Below are 8,070 nucleotides of genomic sequence, written 5' to 3' on the forward strand. Positions count from 1 at the left end.
TTCTTTGAATTGATATGTTTTACCTATTTGCGATATTTTCACCAAGGAGATTTTCCGTACCTCATATCTCACGTACCTATGTCTTTTCTTCTTTTTGTTAAAATCTTCGTAGTTCAATTAGGACTTCCAAATGCACCATGTGCTGTCCGATACAATCAAGGATATAGTCTCAGAATAATAACGGGAGCCTTTTCTCTAGGTACATTCGTATCAAGAATATATTTTATATTCTAATCCGGGTAAGATGTACCTTAAATAATTACAATAAACATATATAAATATTACACTTTGGTTCTTAAAGGTCTCATTCAGCAGCAATATGAATTTTTTTTTTTCGATTTATTAAGGCAATCATCAATAACAAGGTAATAAAATACTAAATAAAAACTTCATTAGTAATATATATTGATTTATTTCTTTTGCAATACAATATAGCTTATTATCACTGGATTTAAAAAAAAACTTTTTCATTAAATATTAATAAATTCTGCTCCAAAAAAAAAAAAAAAAAAAAAAAAATCAATATTACTGCTGTAATAGTCCTTTTAGAAGAAGTAACTCTTTTCTAAATTAAATTAATAGAATTCCAATTATAAAATATTTTTTGTGCTTAATTGTGTTATGAATATACGTGAGTCGTTTGAAAAGTACGTTTTATGTCCGATAGATGGCACTTCTGGCACATATCCAGTTTATGTTTAGTTAGTATTTTCTCTTCGTAGAACGAACACCAAGATTAAGCCAGATCGGTATATTTATTTCTGTTTAGCATTCGTTTGAATCGAGGAAGTGGATTGATTTTTAAGAAATGGACAAAAAATAATTTTGTATTTTGATTAAATATTACTTTATGGAAGGCAAACCTCTCAGGAGACAAAAAAATATAAGATAAACATGAACTTGATAAACATAATGGGGACTGTGCACCGTCGATTAGAACAGTTTATAAGTGGTTTCAATTTTTTTAGAGTGACGCTGAAAGTTATGGTGCCTTGTTGAGGTTACTATTCCATAAACCAACGATGAAATCCATGATTTGATGATAGGTGACACAAGAGTGAAGGTTTGTGAGATTGCTAGTGCAAGTTTAGTTTACAGTTTTTGTAGTCCAAAATTATTATAATAAATTCGAGACTCGGTATCGAAAAACTAGATTTGAGTGGTACAAATGAAGAAACACATTTAAATATATGCGCGTTATACGCAGTATCAAAGCAGAATATTTATTTATTGGTAGCATGCTTGGAAATAAAATACTTATTCTTTAATGCAAGTTAAAGAAATATTCTAAAAATGTTGTTATTGCAACAAATATGTTTCATCTATAATCCTGTAACTATATTTAAATCGATTATTTTAAGGAAACAACACCAAAATTTCTTTTTTTTCGACATTTTATAGATTTTCAAATCATAACTCGTCAATGAAGGATCATTTTTTTGGACGTTTGATGGTTATTTTCTTGCTTCGAGGAATAAAATACAAAATAAAAAATATCGGGCGATACCAAATTCCCAACTTTTGTCATTACGATACACCCTAATATACATACTGATGCGTCCACTTAAACAAAAATACACTAAAATTGAATCAAAGGCATAGAATAAAACAAAAATTCAAATATCAAGCAAAAATAAAAACTAATTTGAAAAAACACAGAATTTTAGATTTTGATTGTAAAATGACTATCTGTTTTAAAACACAAAGGTCAAATTTCACAATGGGATAAAACACCGTTCTGAGGAAGAACGATATATGATGTGATATAATGAGCATGCATTACTAATCTTCTCCACTTTTTCCAGGTTAAAAGCTAAAAAATCACGCTCTTTCAGGGTATAAACAGGCTTGTGAACGGAACACAAAATTGAACAGTGTTCCATGGAACGTACTTTCAATAAACGGAACATATTTTTTTTTTTTTTTTGAACGATGAACGCTAAAAATGAAATTCTAAAATTCCTATCCAATAAGTCATAGTAATTTTGAAAGGGTTGTAGATGTCCACGGTTGAAGTATCCCGGAAATACGACTATGCAAATTCAGGGGCAATCTGCAGACGCCCATTTTATTAATATTCATGTTAATGTGAATTAACAACTCTAAAAAGTACATAATTATTATTTGTGTCCTCTTATGGAGTAATAACTTAATTTATCTTGTACTTAATGATAAACATTCTCACGCTCTTAAATATTTCAAGAGTACTTTAAAGCCAAAAATAAAAAACAAAGACGCAAACAACATTTTTCGTATGGATTTAAAGTACTTCGCATTGAGTGGATATTTGAGTTTGATATTCTGTTTAACGTTACTAGCTGCAATCAAGTTTATTAGTATACACTTGACAAACTAATCTTGGTTACAATGTATTTTTTCAATGTCGTCATCATGTCGACGTTTATTTAAAATAAATCTATTTTTTAATGAAAAATCATTTATTCAAAAGTTCTATCTTTTTTATTTATAAAATGACAGAAAATATTTAAAATAGATATTACGGTCAACTATAGGCTTTGAATTATAATTTCTTGGATGAATTGAAATAGCCGAGAGTGTTGACTTGTAGTTTAAAACCTCTGTTTTATCTATTTGAGTTAATTTGGCCCAAATGATGTGTTAGAAATATAATTCAATAATTTTCTAATTTTATAAATGTGGCAGTGAATTTTGGATACTTAAAATACAATTTGTAGTGCCTAATCATGATTAATCAGACTATAATTTGTTGGACAATGTATTCTATATTCCATTTCGAGAAAAATTATACTAGCATACTATTGATTCATACTACGGATAGGGTGGGTTGACGTTCTACAAATATTCAATTGTATCACAATGACTCAGTACTATTATGAGTTGGTCATAAGTTATTTATAAAAGGTTTTAATGATTAATTATGACTTAATTCATTCTATTTTGGTAAAATAAAATAATTTATTCTTAATTGGCTATTGGTGTTTTGAACTTACGTTAGATTACATTTTTTTATGTTTCCCGTAGAAATTTTAGGCGAAAAAAACTTTGGCGCCCCAAAAATACATAAAAGCGATTGCGTTTTTCTACGTTCAGTATAATTTAGCAATCTCACTTGGAATATCCAACTTTTGTACGACTCAAAAACTGTACAGCTTCATTTAACGAGCTCTCTAGGTTATGTATGTATACTAGCCTGGTACTACCCTATGATTGGAACACTGAACGGAACGTAAATAATGGGTGATAGTGGAATGCTTACAAGCCTGGGTACAAAAAAGAAGATGTTCCTTTAAAAGTTTGCTGATGGTGTTATATTTTAGGCAGAGCGTCTTGCATTCAAAGAGAAAATGATCGCTCGTCCTTGGTTCAACCAAAGCTACACATTCGTTTATCTCCGTAAAAAACTTTGTCCTTACTTCTAAAGTACCGGAAAGTATTCTATACTTAAGCCATTTTTCTAATGATGACAGTAAATAATTTTTTATAACACATAATCTCTTTCTTAAATATAAGTTCTTGCCCTACACTTCAAGTATTTAAGAAAAGGGTCCCATGTAGATGATTGACTGGATTTTCTAAGATCCGAAGTACTCCGTAAAAACAAATTGAAGACGTATGATTACATCATATATTTATATACAAACTGGCAAAGACTATTTTGTATCTAATATTTAGCCTCTCCGCAGACACACAATCTAGAACCCCAATCAAGATAAAGAATAAAAAACCCAAAAGAATTTTATCTTCATTTATATACATACAGCTCAATAATTCATTAGCACCTTGAAGTAAACGATAGGGTTATTATATAAATTTGGGGGAATGAAAGAATTTTTGCTTTAGTTTATAATTGTATTATGTCGGTTCTTATTCAGAGCTGTGGTCATTCATGTCTGGTCCCATTTACAATACGTCACTATAAAAAAGCATGTTGGAAGTCAAACATCAGTCGTACATACCTTATGGTATAATCTTGTATTTCTATTACCCTTGAGTCTAGCTTGCTCATGTCTTGACAGGCCACATATAAGTATATATTTTTATTGCATTTATGTATATTAGGAGCTTTTTCATATTATACAGAATATTATATATACTCTTCCTCGTTTCCTTTCCCTTTCTTTTTTGTATATAACCCATAATTTAGTTCGTTTCTCATGCATAAAATTAAAAAAATTGCCCTGTTTTCCATTTTAAAATGAAGATTTTAATTTTAAAAATGTCTCATTTAAAAACTGTTCCTTCTGCATCAATAAATATGTAAATATTAGAGCCCATATTACCTAGAGACAAGATATATAACAGATACTGTTTTTATAACAAAATTTATTAGAGGTACGCCTAATTTTGTGACGTTTGTGATTCTACGGTCTAGTCCAGTCCCATTTGTTGTTCCATACAAAAGATATCCCTCCTGAAGTTAATGAGAGTGTTTTCGTTATATAATTATTCCGCTATATAATAGAATATATAATTTTTTAATTAACTAACAGTTTAATATGTTCGTATTATATTGTGTATAATATGAAAAAAATAATATTTTTTGCAAGACATGTTCATTGTGCAATAATCTTAATACATATTTCTTATATCTTTTTTGTCTTAATAAGCCATGGATTTTTTAATGAAAAATTCCAAGACCGATAGGACAGGTCCTTAGACTGGACCAAATAAATAAAAACCGACTTAACACTCGACATCAAACATCCAACGCAGAGGTTGTTACGTTTCAATTAATATCAATAAATAATACACTTCAAACACTTAGAACAGACTGACTCTTAATTTCATGTATTTATACATATTTACGCATACTTCCTATTTACACGTTGATACTTACATATATCACATGATCTTACACGAATTCTTTTCGAACTTCTCACTCCGAGCTCATGTGTATTTCGCCATATTCTTCTTCCTGTATTTAATCGAACTTGGTATTAATTTTGTATTTTTTTCCTTTCCAATAATCAGTGCGTCATCATCCGACCATCGAATTCATGTAATTTTGCTCTATCACCTCCATTCCTTTTTTCAATTCCGGTAAATCCCTCTTATTATTATTATAACGGATTTTCTCCTTCTCCCTTTCCTACTCCATTCTCCTCAAACAGTCTTTTTGTTCCTTTTCGGGTCTTGGACCATAGCTCTTCCAATGAATAGGTAAACACGATCTTACTTGATGACCGAATAAGATCTCATTTGGTGATCCGCCATCTCGCTTAGTGTGTTTCGAAATTCCAGGATTCCATGTAAGAATTCTTCAGATCTACATTTTCCTCCTGTTTTGACTAATAGATTCTTCATACATTTCACCAAATTCTCAGGATGTTCATTACTTTGAGGTAAAGGGGATGAAGAAGGTCCCCATGATACTTCCCACATATTCAATAATGTCTGGCATTCCCTGGAACTAAACTGAGGGCCTTGATCTGTTCTTATTTTCACAGGAATCCGGGGTTCAGAAAATATTTTCCTTAATGTCACGTTTACTTCTCCCGAAGGTGGAACTCTTTTGAATTTCTCTACGTAAGGATATCTTGAAAGACGATCTCCATATACCAAGTAATGTTTTCCTCCATACTCAAACAAATCTGCAGACGCGCTCTCAAATGGCCTCATTGATATCGGGTCTCTCATCATCGTTTCTTTTGGTAAACTAGGTAATCTTTCTATACATTGTCTACATGTTATCATCATTTCTATAAAATCTGAGTTCGTTCCAGGCCAATAAATCGTCTGCAACTCTTCTTTTCGTCTTCTCGATACCTTGATGTGAACTGTGCAATCCCTTAAGAACTTGAACTTGCATATCTTTTAGAAATACCAGCCTATTACAATAAAAAACAAGACCATTTTCAGTTCTTAAACCATTTAATATCTTGGGAAATGGTTGTACTGAACCGTTTATACAATTGTATTCAACTGCATTGACTAAATCTTTATATGTTTGATCTTTCATTGCCTCATTTCTAATATCTTTTATTAATGGATTAACGAATCTTTCTTCATCGTTGAAATGAGTAGCTCTAATAACTTCTCCTCTTGTGATATTCAACATGTTTATCCAACTCTTCATCTTCCTTTAGTATGAGACAGCGGTGACCTTGAAAATGCATCTGGTACTTCATGATATTTCACCTTCATCCATTTCGTTTAAAATGGCTGCATTGATATTTTCAACTAAAATGTAATTAGTCAATCATTATCTTGCTTATCTATGGGGTAATTATTAAGAATAGGAACAAGTGGTTTATGACCCGTAATTACACTTAATATAGGTAACCCTGCTAGATATATGTGACATTTCTTTATAGACCACACTACACCGAAACATTCTAATTCTATCATGGAGTATCTTGTTTCATCCCTTGATAAAAATTGGGATTGAATTAATTTACATTCTACTTTGTGCTTCTGACATACACATATCCAATCTGTTTATTCTCGATGCATCAGTTTCAAGTTTGGTTCCTAATCTTGGATCGAACGGAGCTAATATTGGTGGTGAAGTTAAAACTTCTTTAATTTCCTTCTTTGATAAAGATTGGTTTTTGGTCCACACATACTCTACTTTTGACGATAAAAGCTCTCTCAATGTACCTATAACTTCACTAATTCTTGGTGAGAACTGTCCCAATTGATTAACAAATCCTAAAAAACTTATCAGTTTCTTTTTATATAATAGCTCTGCAAAATCTTTAATAGCATTCAATTTACTTGGATCCACTTCAATACTCTAAAATATAACCACAATATATTAATTTAGGTTCTGCAAATACGAATTTAGATGGATTTAATGTTATTTTGTTTACTTTAAATATATGTGTTTCCTATGCCTCATCTCCAGGAAGAAAATATGCGTGCCCCTTTGCTAGGAATCTCATCGGAGCTTTATTAAAAAAAATATCTACCCCAAGGAGTCATAAAATACGTCATTTCTCTTGATTTTTCTTCCAGTTCTATCTTCCAATATCTCTGTTTTGGGTCCAATGTTGTAAAAACTCAATGTTCGTTGGAATACTTGATATTATATCTCAAGGTGTTCTCATTGGATGGATGGCCCTCTTAACTTGGTCATTCAATTTCTTAAGATCCATACATATTCTAACTTTTCCTCAAGGTTTTGGTACAACTACTAATGGATGACTTTACTACTCCTTTATCACCAACTTTACTTATTAATTTCATTATTTCCATTTTGTTTATTTATTTATTCACTTCTCCATAGGTTTCCTGCAGTATGAATTGCGTATGGTTGATAATCTTCTTTAAGACTCGTCTTCATTGGTTGTCCCTCCATAATTTTTAATTCTTCCTCATCCCAAAATGCATCTCTAAATTCTTCCATTAATTTTTTTTTTAATCCTTTGAAATTATTCTCAGTTCTCTACAGAATCGTCTAGACAAGAATATTTCAGGGAACATTTCGACATATAATTAGATTTCCTTCACTTTTTACTGAACTTAATGCTCAAGAAGTTCTTAACTTACCAATTTTTAACAAACTCTATTCCTGCTACAGAAACTTCTGCTCCTGTATCGGGAACTGCTTTAATTTTACCATTCGATTATTATTATCTTATTGTAGCAAATCGTTTATCCTCTATTTTTTACTTGCAACTCTCTGATAATGTCCTATTCTTCTACATCGATTGCACTTCTTTCCATATGCTGGACATTTTCCTCCATTTCCATGATTGTCCCATCCGCAATAAGAAAATCCCATGCATTTTTGACTTCTTATGTGTTTAACATTTTGTTGCTTTATGCTAGATTTTAATCTTAATGATTTTTCTAGGCAATGCCTCTTCCTGGACTTTTCTCTTCTCTTGCATGGGCCCTCACGGACTAGAGGGGGCTGGGCAGGTCTATTTTTATTAACTCTTTTGGGTCAAGTTTGGCCTTTTTGACAGAACCCTTCTTCTTCTCTAAAGTTTCGATTTAATGACCGCGTAGACTGTGGTCCTGAAGAACCCAACTACTTGGAGTGTGCGAATGAAATTCTTCGATCACGTTCAAGTGTCCTTTTCTCGACTTGTACGTTAGCTAGCGAGTTCAAAAGTGTTTTACTTTGTAACTAATTGCTTA

The 8,070-nt window shown here is 31.4% G+C and overlaps 2 long non-coding RNA genes across 2 annotated transcripts; one reads left to right on the top strand and one right to left on the bottom strand.

Moving 5' to 3' along the window:
• Positions 1-1,376: 1,376 nt before the first annotated feature.
• LOC139905989 (uncharacterized) lies at positions 1,377-4,979 on the bottom strand. The gene is made up of 2 exons (XR_011781176.1): positions 4,820-4,979; positions 1,377-4,433 (listed from the first exon to the last, which is right to left on the bottom strand). It is a non-coding gene; the product is annotated as an uncharacterized lncRNA (long non-coding RNA).
• A 65-nt stretch (positions 4,980-5,044) lies between these two features.
• Positions 5,045-5,933, top strand: LOC121121759 (uncharacterized). Its single transcript, XR_005865565.2, has 3 exons — positions 5,045-5,231; positions 5,307-5,642; positions 5,706-5,933. It is a non-coding gene; the product is annotated as an uncharacterized lncRNA (long non-coding RNA).
• The last annotated feature ends 2,137 nt before the right edge of the window (positions 5,934-8,070 follow it).

Source organism: Lepeophtheirus salmonis, chromosome 7 (genome assembly GCF_016086655.4).
Source record: "Lepeophtheirus salmonis chromosome 7, UVic_Lsal_1.4, whole genome shotgun sequence".
In the NCBI taxonomy this organism is placed as follows: Eukaryota; Metazoa; Arthropoda; class Copepoda; order Siphonostomatoida; family Caligidae; genus Lepeophtheirus; species Lepeophtheirus salmonis.